Source organism: Microtus oregoni, unplaced genomic scaffold (genome assembly GCF_018167655.1).
Source record: "Microtus oregoni isolate MIOR12 unplaced genomic scaffold, Mior012 000011F_ref0000422, whole genome shotgun sequence".
Classification (NCBI taxonomy): Eukaryota; Metazoa; Chordata; class Mammalia; order Rodentia; family Cricetidae; genus Microtus; species Microtus oregoni.
The window spans coordinates 55005149-55018082 of NW_024543070.1; the positions used below are offsets into that span (position 1 = coordinate 55005149).

Genomic DNA, 12934 nt, shown 5'->3' on the forward strand with positions numbered 1-12934 from the left:
CCACACACCTGTTCGTACTCCCACAACCCATTCATACTCCCACACACCTGTTCATACTCCCACACACCCGTTCATACTCCCACACATCTGTTCATACTCCCACACACCTGTTCATACTCCCACAATCTGTTCATACTCCCACAATCTGTTCATAATCCCACACACCTGTTCATACTCCCACAAGCCATTCATACTCCCACACACCTGTTCGTACTCCCACAACCCATTCATACTCCCACACACCTGTTCGTACTCCCACACCCCCATTTGTGCTCACACACCCCCGTTCGTACTCCCACACACCCGTTCACTCTCTAATACACTCCTTCATGCTCCCATATACTCGTTCATACTCCCACACCCCCATTTGTACTCCCACACCCTTGTTCACACTCCCACACCCCCGTTTGTACTCCCACACCTCGTTCACACTCCCACACCCCCGTTTGTCTCCCACACTCTTGTTCACACTCCCACACCCCCATTTGTCTCCCACACTCTTGTTCACACTCCCGCACACCCGTTAGCACTCCCACACCTGTTTGTACTCCCATTCTCCCATTCTCCCATTCGTACTTCCACTCATAGTGAATAAAAGATTCCTCTTCCCTATATTCTTGCTGGCTGCTGGCATTTCTACTGATTTGTTTTTCTGATTATACTCATTCTGATTGCAGTGCAATGAAATTTCCAAGCTCTTTTAAAATCACATTTCCATGGTGGCTAAGGATGATAAACACTTAAAATGTTTATTAACCACTGTTTTGAGCACTTGTTGCTAAGTTCCTTAGGCTATTTTGATCAGATTGTTTATATCTCTGATTGTTTAATGAGGGAACTTACGGATATGAACTTCCCCTTAAAAAATGTCCTTCATAGGCTGACATATTTGAACACTTCGTCCCTAGTTGGTGGCACTGTTTGAGGTTATTGAACCTTTAGAAGTTCAGCCTTGCTCGAGTATTTATAGCCTCCCCTGATTTGCTCTTCTGTGTGTCTAGCTTATGACCTCTTAGATTTTTGCTTCCATCTTCGACCACACCTTGCCTGCTATTATGGATGCTCCATCTGGAAGCCAAAATCAACTCTGCTGTATGTACTTTACAGCCATAGTAATTTAATTTAACAATAAAATTTAACAGAACTGCTTTTGTTTTTTTATATCCAGTATTGTGAGCTGGTACTGAGATAGACAATGGATGGAAGCAGGACTGACGGGGTGATGATGCGGCAGGACCCACAGGACAGATGCTTTGAAGAGGATGTCCTTAAAAATAAATATAAGATCCTCAAGACCCTCGGCACAGGAAACTTTGCTCAGGTGAAACTGGCTCTCCACCTCCTCACAGAGGTACCAGTTGCTCTGAAGATGCTGGAAAAGGATAAAACAAATTCCCCTATTATCAAAAATGAGGTAGAAATTATGAAATTTCTCGATCACCCTAATATAATCAAATTATTTCATGTTTTGGAAACCACTCAACACATCTACTTGGTTTTGGAATATGCCTCTGGGGGTGATCTGGCTAGTCATATACTAGAAGTGGACCATATACCAGAAGTGGAGGTCCGGCACATATTCACACAACTGGCATGTGCAGTTAAATACTGCCATGAGAACGAAATAGCACACAGGGATATCAAGCCGGAAAACATTCTGATGGATCCAATGAAGAATATTAAGCTGTGTGATTTTGGATTAGCCATCAATGTGAGTGCTGAGCCAGATTCAACAGTGTTCTGTGGCACCCTTCCCTACTGTGCCCCAGAGCTCTTCAGTGGCCAAGGCTATGATCCCAGGGCACTTGACATCTGGAGCATGGGAGTGGTTCTGTATATTATGTTAACAAAACATTACCCATTTAAAGGGACAACTTATAATCAAATGAAAATCAAAATGCAGAAGCCACATTTCTACATTCCACCAAAGCTCCCAGTACACATTGCCAGTCTCATCACCAAATTGTTCACTACAGATCCTGGGCAGAGGCCCAAGATACAGGACATCATACAGTATCAGTGGCTCAAGGGCAGTGAAGAATTTTCAAAATCCACCCTGTCCCTAGAACCACTCCCGAACAAGCCCAACCCCAGGATTATAGCAACCATGTGGGGCATGGGCTATAGCCTCAAGGACATTGGTGACTCTTTATGTGAGAACAACTTTAATAGTCTAATTGAAACATATTTAATATTAAAATACCAGTCACCCTGCATGGACAACTCGGGAGAAAATTTTACACTGCCCAATATTGCCATGGCACCTGAAGATCCTACCACCTGCCATTCCTTCCTAAAGAGCATAGGGAGTGAGCCTGACAATTCCACCTCTTCATCCCAAGATAATAAAATTTTAAAAAAGAAAGAGACCAAAAATCACAGCATGCCTTCCATCCACTGCTGTCAGCAAAAAGGCCAACCTCACTCCACAGGTGTGCAGTGTGGTCATTTGCAGCATGACCATGAACAGATAAACAGCCTGCAAAAGAGAGGCAGTGTTTCCAGGGGCCTGTCCTGTGGTTCTTTGCAGCATGACCAAGAACACCTTCTGAGGATCAGGGCTTCCAAGAGCGTGTCCTGTGGTCCTTTCCAGCATGGCCATGAGCATCTTCTGAGGATCAGGGCTTCCAAGAGCATGTCCTGTCATCCTTTCCAGCATGGCTATGAGCATCTTCTGAGCAGCAGGGCTTCCAAGAACGTGTCCTGTGGTCCTTTCCAGCATGGCCATGAGCATCTTCTGAGCATCAGGGCTTCCAAGAGCGTGTCCTGTGGTCCTTTCCAGCATGGCTATGAGCATCTTCTGAGCATCAGGGCTTCCAAGAGAGTGTCCTGTGGTCCTGTGCTGCATGTCCATGAATACCACCTGTGCAGCAGCCTGCAGAAGACAGACATTGTTTCCAAGAACATATCCTGTGGTCCTGTGCAGCACAACCAAGACGAACAGCTTCTGAGCATCACCTTACAGAAGAGAAGCAGGGTTTTCAAGAGCTTGTCCTGTGGTCCTGCGCAGCCCAACCATGATGAGCAGCTCCTGAGGAGCAGCCTGCAGAAGAGAGGCAGGGCTTCCAAGAGTGCATTCTGTGGCCCTGTGCAGCACGACCTTGAGCAGCACCTGGATATACTTTCTGAAGACCACATCACCCAGGTGGAGGCCCAGGATGAAAATCCCCATAAGAGCAGCTCATTCCTCCAACATACACCATCTTCGAGGAGCGCCAAAGAGGGATTTGAGGATGTGACCACCACAGACGCTCATCAGGACAAGAGCTTGACCCCCCAGGAAATATCAGAACCAAACCACACCAGTGCCCAACCCCAGAGAGTGACCATAGCCTCTCCTCGCCTATGGGGTGGATGGAAGCAGGTGAAGAGGAGACTAGTGAAGGGATTACGAAGATTATGCTGCTGTTTGCTAGCTGAGGAGAGAAGCTGTGCTTTCCAGAGGAGAGTGGCTCCACAGGAAGGAGGGCACAATGGAGTCACATAAAACAAGGTGGAAGGGGACCAGGGGAGTCCCAGAAAATCAGCTAAGGTGGACCAAGATGCACTTCTCTATTTTAATTTATGCATTTTCTAACATCCTTTGGTAACTGACACATGGTAATTGCACCTTCTTCTGGGATATGCACCTTAACATATGTACCATACCCTGTGCTGCCAGCAATTGAGGATCCAACCTCACATCACTCTCCTTATATGGAACCTGAGAATGTTGACTGTAAACAGAAGTTTCTGTCCTGCCTTTTCCTGCAGCCATTCAGTCCCAAAGAAACATACAGAGGCTTATATTAATTATAATCTGTTTGGCCTATTAGCTCAGGCTTATTTTCAACTAGCTCTTACAACTTAAATTAACTAATTATTCTTATCTATGTTTAGCTGTGTGACTTGGTCCCTTATCTCAGTGAAGTATTTTCATCTTGTTTCCTCAGTGTCTGGGTGGTGGCTGCAGACTGAGCCTTTCCTTTCCCAAGAATTCTCTAATCTCATCGCCCCACCTATACTTCCTGCCTGGCTACTGGCCAATCAGCTTTTTATTAAATCAGTATGAGTGACAAATCTTGTCAGGGTACAAGAGCATTTTCCCACAGAAGTTGACTAGAGGGAGACAACAGAGGATGGTGACCAGAGGCTGGGGGAAAGGGCAACTGTGGGGCTGTTGGCTAAAGGGAGCAAAGATGAAGGGAGGAGTCAGGTGGGGGCCTATGCACAGTGGGACCGGCACAGTCAACAGTAAGTTCTGTGGGTTTCAGCCAAAAGACAGTGCCTTTCACGTGTCTCTGCTTTTAAGCGATGAGCCTCCATGGATGCCGAACCACAGGGTGAGTGGGTATCTGCCTGGTGTGGACTGAGACAGTTGCAGCAGGAGGCAGGCAGGACATCTCGGTGGCAGTGTGTCCACATGTCCTGCACAGAAGCCTTTGTCCAATACAAGAGCAGGTAAGTGAACTACCACAGGCTTCTCCCCAGGAAATCCCAGGTAGGAGCATTTCGCAGTGTCCTGCTTGTAGTGGGAATTGACTGCCTGGGTGAGAAGCACCTGTATCCTTACTTGGAGCAAGCATCAAAGATACCTGATGGGATGCATCCTCTTGCCCTGCTCACCTTTTTCTCATGTGTGAGAGGAGATGGCTGAGAACGTTGGAGGAATGATCTTCTCATCAGACAGACGGTTACTACCTCCCTACCCCAGCTGAGCCCAGGTAGGTTAGCCTGATTGAGTCCACACCCCAAGCAGTCTTTTGTGACAAACAGTTGACACTTGTCAGGGTGGACAGCCCTACAAGAACAGTTTCGGGGACCTGCTGACACTGGTCGTGAGCTCTTCCCTTGTCCCTTTGGGGTCTCAGAGTTCCTCCTTGTCAATTGGCTTGACAACTGTTTTACTCAGTCTTGCCAAGGTAGCGTCACCTTAGTGGGATGCTGGTCTCAAACTGTCACACAGTAGAAGATGCTGCATCTATTGGTGCTGTAGGATTTGGATTCCAGTGTGGCCAGGTTAGTGGATGGCATGTGTGGTTAGGAGGCAGATGGATGCCTGTGTTAGAATGCCTCTGGTATTCTTCTTGGGGTGGGTGAGTCCTGTAGCTCGTGCAGAGCAAAGCCTGGGAAAACCTGATCTTGACAGTGTCTCCAGAGTGGCTGTATGTCCTTACTCCCCAATCTCCCCTGCTGGTGTTGGTTTTGCTTCCTGTTCCATGGGCCTCATCCCTTCCAGGCTAGAGGACCCAGTCTCATGTCATTCTGGGCCAGTGAGTAACAAGGAGGAAGCAGCCCCTTTTGCATGGACTTAAATCAGAGTCAAGCCTGTCTTGGTTCTGAAAGGACAGCGCCGGTGAGCTGGAGAAGCATGTGTGTCACTTTGGACGACTGAGATTGTGCTCTGCTTTGTAGAGGTGAGTGGGCCTAGCCAGGCCTAGGGCATGGCAACACCAGATGCTATTGTTAGTAGCTGTGGAACTCATTTGAACCCCGTGTCCACATTTAGGGTCAGGCCTAGACAGAAACATTGATCATCATCAGGCTAGGGGTTTTAGCCAACACTGTCAGCTTATGTGTCTTGCTGTATGAGTTGTGTGCATGTTCTCCTGGGTAGAGAGTGGCTCCTTGCATTGAAGAGTGGCCACCCACACAGTGTTGAACGCAGGGGCCAAATGTATGGGACTCTCACTGCTGAAGATGTCACTGAGTCCTTTGGAAAAGATAAGTTGCAGGGGTCTGATCTAACCTCAATACTGACCTGACTACAAAGAGAAGTGTGAGGTTGCTGAGGCCAGCCTGCCTCAAGCCCAAGAACAACTGGCACTGGCTTGCCTTACAAAGGAGGACAGGGAGAGGGCATAGGTGTGACTTTGGAAGGGTCTTGAGGGCAGCCCACCTTCACCCTGGCCTTCTATGCTGCAGCAGTTCGAAAGAAAATAACCACCAAAGGGACTGGCACTATTGTGAGGTGTGGCCTTGTTGGAGTGGGAGTGGCCTTGTTGGAGGAAGGGTGTGACTGTGGGGCGGGCTTTGAGGTCTCATAGATGCTCAAGCCACACCTAATGTCTCAGATCATTTCGTGTTGCTTTCTAATCAAGACACAGTCATCACTATGTCTGCCTGCACACTGCCATGACCCGCCATGATGATAATGGACTGAATCTCTGAAAATGTAAGACACCACAGTCAAGCTTTTCCTTTATAAGAGTTGTCATGGTCACGGTGTGTCTTCACAGCAGTAGAAACCCTAAGACATGTGCCTTGACCATCATGGAGAAAAGCTTGTGTTGAAAATGGACAGCATCTTTTCACACTTGTACACACGGCAGCCATTCTGTATCACTGCCATGAGGACCAGCCTCCGCGAGCCTGAGCAGTCAGGGGACCTTTGACTTCTCTGAGGGAGTAAAACTTAACTTGGGGCCTGCAATGAAAGGAAACACACACACACACACATACACCTCCAACATGGCAGGATCTCCCCTAGGGTGCTGATGAACGGCAAGCCTTCAGCAGGTCAGAGAAGCTGAAGAGGAGATGCAGAACAGGTGAAGCAGTGGACACACAGACACAGGAGGACGTTTCTGAGGTCAAAGGTTAGTTCCTCATTTTATTACTCTTTCTGTCACTGGTCTACTCTATTTTTGTTGTTTCTTTCCCTCCTGTCTATCTTGATGTCTTCCTTCTAACTTTCCTTCTGCATCTTTTCTTATGTTTTCCTTTCCTCCTTTTTGATGTTTTCCTTCTAACCAACTTTATTTTTTTCTCCCTTATAGGTTATATACCCCAGAAAACTGTTTCAAGCAATGTAAAAATTACAATATGGTTATATTCTTTTTCAAGAATGATTAAAATTTAAATTACAAGTTTGAAAAACACCATGTTTTCCATATCCTTTACATGATTAAATGTTTTATGCACTACAAGTGAAAAACAAGACATCCCAAGAACCCATGTACATTCATACCCAAGCAACTCATAATCAATTAACAGTCTAAGAAATCAAGGTATAGCCGGGCGGTGGTGGCGCACGCCTTTAATCCCAGCACTCAGGAGGCAGAGGCAGGCGGATCTCTGGGAGTTCGAGGCCAGCCTGGTCTACAAGAGCTAGTTTGGGACAGGCACCAAAGCTACAGAGAAACCCTGTATAAAAAAAAAAAAAAGAAAAGAAAAAGAAAACAAGGTATTTTTCTCAGCGAGGTTTTTTTTTTTGCTGGCAGGCACCACTTTGCAGTTAAAAAGAAAGAACCAATCATTTTATTATTTATCTCAAAAGATTATCTTATAAAGAATCTTAAAGTAATCACAAACCTAAACTTTCATACATGAAAAACAGTCGTCTCTAAGTTCTCAGGGTACATACCCACTCATCAACAGTTTTTTTATTGTTTGTTTGTTCTTTTAATCAGAAATATAAGGGCAGAAATGGGACAAAGAATTAATTATCGCCATTGGTCACTAACCAATCCTGGCAAGAAAGGCATGTCAGCTAATTATAATTGGGCTGCTTTGTTCCTGTTCGCCAACCTTAATGAGTCCCTGACTCAACCTTGAGCGTTTCTAAACTTTAGATTGTTTCCTTTGGTTTTTCACATCAAAACTATTAACGAAACATGTTAATATTTTGCCTTAAGTCATTTTCAAAACTTTGTTTCAGTTACGATGTACTCTGAAACCAGTGAACACAATTCCCAATATTAAGACTGAAAGAATTTAAGCTACTGGGACACAAGTTCTTTTTAATCGTTAAGTTACAGCCTATACAACTCCTCAACAGAAACTCGTGTTCTAGCTGTGTGATACTTGATTTTTTATCCTCTGGAGCCTCTGCTTTGTCAGAAGAACAGGCAACATTTTATCTACCTGTATTTACCAATATTAATTTTTCCACTAAACTAACCTTTCATAATCCCTTACTATGTTTAAAAGCATCAAATTCCTATTTAAACTAACACTATTATTATATGAGATCATTGCTTCAGTTAAACAGCTTAGGAGGAAATCACCTTCACAATAATCCACAGGTAAAAATGCCCAGTAGAATAGGATATTTCCAAGACTACATGGAGGGCAGCGGGGATCTTCCCATGCCCATTCATGCCATGCCGGATACCAGAGAAAGATGACAGCGGCACACATGCCAAGGCACAGCAGTAGCAAGAGACATGCTGGGGCCGAGGTTGTCGGGCCTTTCCTATTGGAGATTTATCCAGCAGAGCTTTATCCACCAGAGCATTGCTTCCTGGCGGGCCCATGCTCTGAGGTCAATGGCTCCCTGCTGCTCTTCTGATGTGGCCTCTGGCAATTCTGTCCCTGGCAGGACAGTTCATCTGAATGGGTTCAGGGTCCTGAGTAGGAGGCAAGCCTCACACTACCTGGCCCTGAGCTTGCTCGTGGGGCCAGAATGAGTCCACATCATTGGATAACTACTGAGCTAGGCCCTTGGGCCAACCACACCCCAGTAAAGTCAGGGCCTGGGCAAGGAGACGGCGGCAGCTATGTCCTGTTAGCCCCTAGACAGATGCTCCAGAGAGTCAAGAGCTTGAGCACTAATTAGGTGGTCTTTTCTGAAAAAGCCTTTATCTAAAAACCATAGAGGGAGCTGGATAGCTCTGTGGGGGTGGGGATGATCATGTTCATGGTGTTGCTTTTAGTCTTCAACATGAGAGGAGATAGTCAGGTGATGAGCAGGTCCACAAACCCAACACCACCTTCAGTACTTGCTGCTAGAGGGGACGTGTGCAGTCACCAGAAGCTACTGTGCACCAGGATCTTTACATACACCATTCCAAAGTAGCCCTGATGTCCACCTCACAGGGGAGGAAGCTGTCTCTCAGAGATGCTCAGTAACTTGCTCGTTGGGACACAGGATGTTTGGTGGGGATGCTCTTTACGTTATGAGCCAGGCCATTTGGTCCCAGCAACAATGTCTGCTGTGGCAACATCCAGGTCCCTCGGAGTTATCAGAGTGCACGCCAGTGCTTTGCTTTCAGAGCTGTTAGCTCAGCAGCTGTGCTGGGTGTGACCTGGGAGCTTATTTGACCACGTGTTTACCCTGACTCAGGTGGAGAAGCATCAGGCAGAGAGCAGCAAGGTAGAGGGCCCAGGTGCAATCTTGTTGATGGGGAACTGGTTCTGGCCAGCTGAGGTCCAGCCAGGCCAGCTCATTCCTGCAGACAGAAGTCCCTGAGCTTTCCCTGCTGGTGTCCATTGAAAAGGTCACATAGGAAGGAGGCAGGCACTGTATTTGCCTTTAGTCCCTGAATCCCACACACTTGGCATTCTCTGCCATGTACACAGCCCTTGCTATGGGGAATCCAGACAGTAAGTGCGGTTGTAACACGTAGCCTGTGGCTCCTTAAGCTAATGCTGTCACTAGGAGCTGTGATGTCAGTGATGTGGGTAGGGCCTCCTAGGGAGAGTAGCACTGGCTCTGGGAGCCAGTTCATTTTTGCCACCCAGTCTTAGAACATGATGCCCTGTGGAGAGTGACAAAATGATTTACCTTTCTGGGGCCCACCTAAGGTTCAGAGCATCCTTCTTGTTTCCCGAGCCATATCTGAGGTTTAGCAGGAGGCTCTCCTTGGGAAGGAGGAAGGTCTCAGTGGGAAACTTAGTGTGAGAAGACAATTCCCGTGAGCTGTGCTTGCCTGTCACAGTCAGGTCGCTCATGCTTCTGGCTGCTGAGCCGGATCTCCTGAGGAGGACAGTGACCATGGACCCCTGTCCCATGTCATCTAGGTGAACCATCTCTCTTTGGTACCACAGAGATACAGTTTACCACAGACCCCAATACTGCAGCCCTAAAGTAGAAATCCAACATAGTTGACATACATTGGCGTTGAGAACACTGAGGCACGACTGGAAGGAATCTAAAGGGATAGACTCTCGGAGCCCTGCTCTTCAGCAGCACAGTTAAGGTGACAGATCATGATAGACCAGAAGAATGACAAACTGACGCCCAGCACATCAAATGTAGCTACAAGCAACTAGGCTTAAACCTGCAAGAGTTGGCAGAAGTTGGAAGGCCCCTGAAGATCCCATACTTTGGTCCCAGTACTCGCAAAAGCCTCAGTCAGTTATGCAGAAAGTCCTCAGGGGAAAGAATGGAGGCTAGACAGATGGAGCTGACCACAGAGTCAGCAAAAGACCCCCTAAATCAAGTCAACTAATTTTGTGAGAGGCCACCATGGAAATCACGGCAGAGAAAATGGTCTGCCCACAAATGACTGCAGAACAAGTATTAGAAAAGCAAACAATACAAAATCCATGATTAGTTTAATAAAGAGCTGAATGGCCAATAGACAGGTAGCAGAGCATAGGAGGGACTTCCAAGGAGAGAAAGGAACTCTGGGAAAGAATCTGACACACAGGAGATTCCTCAGCCAGATGCAGAGGAGTTTGATCTATGGTACTGAGGAGAGGAGAGATAATGAACCACGTGGCAGACCATAGGATGATAGAAATGAGTTAATTAGGAGCTAGTTTGCAACAAGCCTAAGCTAAAGCCAAGCTTTAACAATTGTTAAGAGTCTCCATGTCACTATTCAGGAGCTGGTGGTCCAAAGAAAGAGTTGTCATACTTGATGCCCATCGTGGAGCCCATTTATCCAGGCATAGTGCACGAAAAAGCTGAGAGAAGCTCCAGACAAGGAGCTGGATGTGTCTCCCTAGCAACAGCAGTTCCTCAGACAGGCTCTGTGCTATACAGAAGCACGGCTCCTTTAAGAGGCCTTGCTGTGCAGCCAAGCATTTGAGTGGGTCCTGTGAGCAGCTGGTGTTCTCCCTACTACCTGAGTGAAACTAGGTGGAAATGCCTGCCCAGCATGGGCCCAGCAACTTCCCAGAGCAGTGGAGGTAGTCACCCCAGGCCAGTGTCACAGGCATAAGGCTCAACTCTCACAGAAGGGCAAGCAATTGCTGCAGACCAGAACCAGTAGGGTATCCTGCTAGAAAGACACAAGGGGGAGGTGGAGCCAGCTGCCAGTGCCATGTGCCAAGTGGAGCCACAGAAGGAGCCTGCAGATGCGTGGATGGCAAAAGAACCACTTCCCGGGACCATGGCGCACATGCCCCATTCTCCCAGGCAAGCTTGTGACTGCTTGGTGTATGCAACCACCCATTCCTGTTGGGTAGGTTGTGGTAAGTGGCCTGGTCCTTTAAGGCTTGCCTCACATGGTCAGAAAATGGCTTCAGGCATGCAGAAGGCCAGGTTCAAAGCAAGAAAACCTCTGAAGAGGTGCACTAAGAATGCATGAAAATGTGCTTAGGGGTTGAAGAAAAAAATGGGTATAGACAGTCATAGAAAAAATATTTGAAAATAATAAAGATAAATTCTTTTTTTAAAAAAAGATTTCTTTCTTTCTTTCTTTATTATATATACAACATTCCTTCCATGTATGTTTACATGCCAGAAGAGGGCACCAGATCTCGTTATAGATGGCTGTGAGCCACCACGTAGTTGCTGGGAATTGAATTCAGGACCTCTGGAAGAGCAGTCAGTGCTCTTAACCTCTGAGACACCTCTCCAGCCCTAAAGATAAATTCTTAAAGAGAAAATAAAGCAATATAAAAAGAATAAGCCATGTAAGGAAGGGAAATGTCATAACAGGGCATTTGAACCCTAATAGTGCTACATTAGATGTTTTAAAATCAGAAACAGAACATGAAAAGATATGGGACTTAACTGAAATTGGCACAATACTGATTATGATTACTATCATTCTGGTATTTCATATATTATTCTAATAGCCACAGTGGCTTTCTGTGCCCTCTCAAAGGAAAAAAAAAGTTTTAGAAATACAGGAAAAAGAAAAATGTAAAATGTGGATTGATAAAAGACATGCCTTAGAAGAAAAATTAGACTTATAAATAACAATGAGAAAGATACTAAAACACAGGCAGGAGGATGAAGAGAAGAGCGACCACATCACCATATAATGAAATATAACAAGGTCAGCCAAAAGTTGTTAGAAAACCAGTGTTAGCTTATTTGGTTACCATATGACAAGGGTTACAGGCACTACAACAGCCATTCCAAGAGCGGCTGGAGGCTCAACATATAAAAGAGTTCACCAGCCCTTGGAATTCTCCTATATTTGTCATTAAAAAGAAATCTAGAAAATGGAGGATGTTAGCAGATGTAAGAGCAATCAATAAAGTCATTCAGCTAATAGGTTCCTTACAACCAGAATCCCACTAACTTCTTTATTACATAAGCCATAGCCTATATAGTAATTGATTTGAAAGATTGCTTTTTCACGATCCCTTTGCATGAGCAAGATAGAGAGAAATTTGATTTCACAATGCCTACTTATAATAATTCTCAACCTGTTCAAAGGTACCAGCATGGGGTCATGCCACAGAAAATGTTAAACGGTCCTACGTTATGTCAATATTTCGTACAAAATCATTACAAATAACTCATAGTTTCCTCAATCTATAATTTATCTTTATATAGATAACTTACTGGCTGATTCAGATACCTTAGGAAAAAATATTTGATGAAGTAATGAGAATTTTACCTTGTTGGGGATTATAATTTGTTCCTGAAAAAAAATACAAAGAGGAGATTCTTTCAATTACCTAGGACATAAGATAGACTTACTGAAAATCCAATCACAGAAGGTACAAATCAGGAGAGATCAATTACAAACTCCTAATGATTTCAAAAATTGATGGGAGATATTAATTGGTATTAGGTAAACAACCCAAGAGCTAAGCAATTTATTTCAGGTCTTACAAGGTGATAAGGACTTTAAATAGTCCAAAAAAATTATCAGCCGAGGCTTATAGAGAATTGACTCTGGTAGAAAAGAGGTTCCGGGATCCACACGTGGACTGCTTGAATCCAAAGCTTGATTCTGTCTTAGTTATTTTGCCTTCTACTCACTCTCCCACAGGAAATCTTATGCACAGAGAGGATAGTGCCTTAGAATGGATATTTTTTTAC

The 12934-nt window shown here is 45.4% G+C and overlaps 1 long non-coding RNA gene across 1 annotated transcript in view; it reads right to left on the minus strand.

The window, feature by feature from the left end:
- Window positions 1-490: 490 nt before the first annotated feature.
- Window positions 491-12934, minus strand: part of LOC121453525 — a 32274-nt gene continuing 19830 nt past the window's right edge. Inside the window, exon 3 of the long non-coding RNA XR_005975023.1 lies at window positions 491-1372. This is a non-coding gene — a long non-coding RNA (uncharacterized LOC121453525). The remainder of the gene's footprint in view (window positions 1373-12934) is intronic.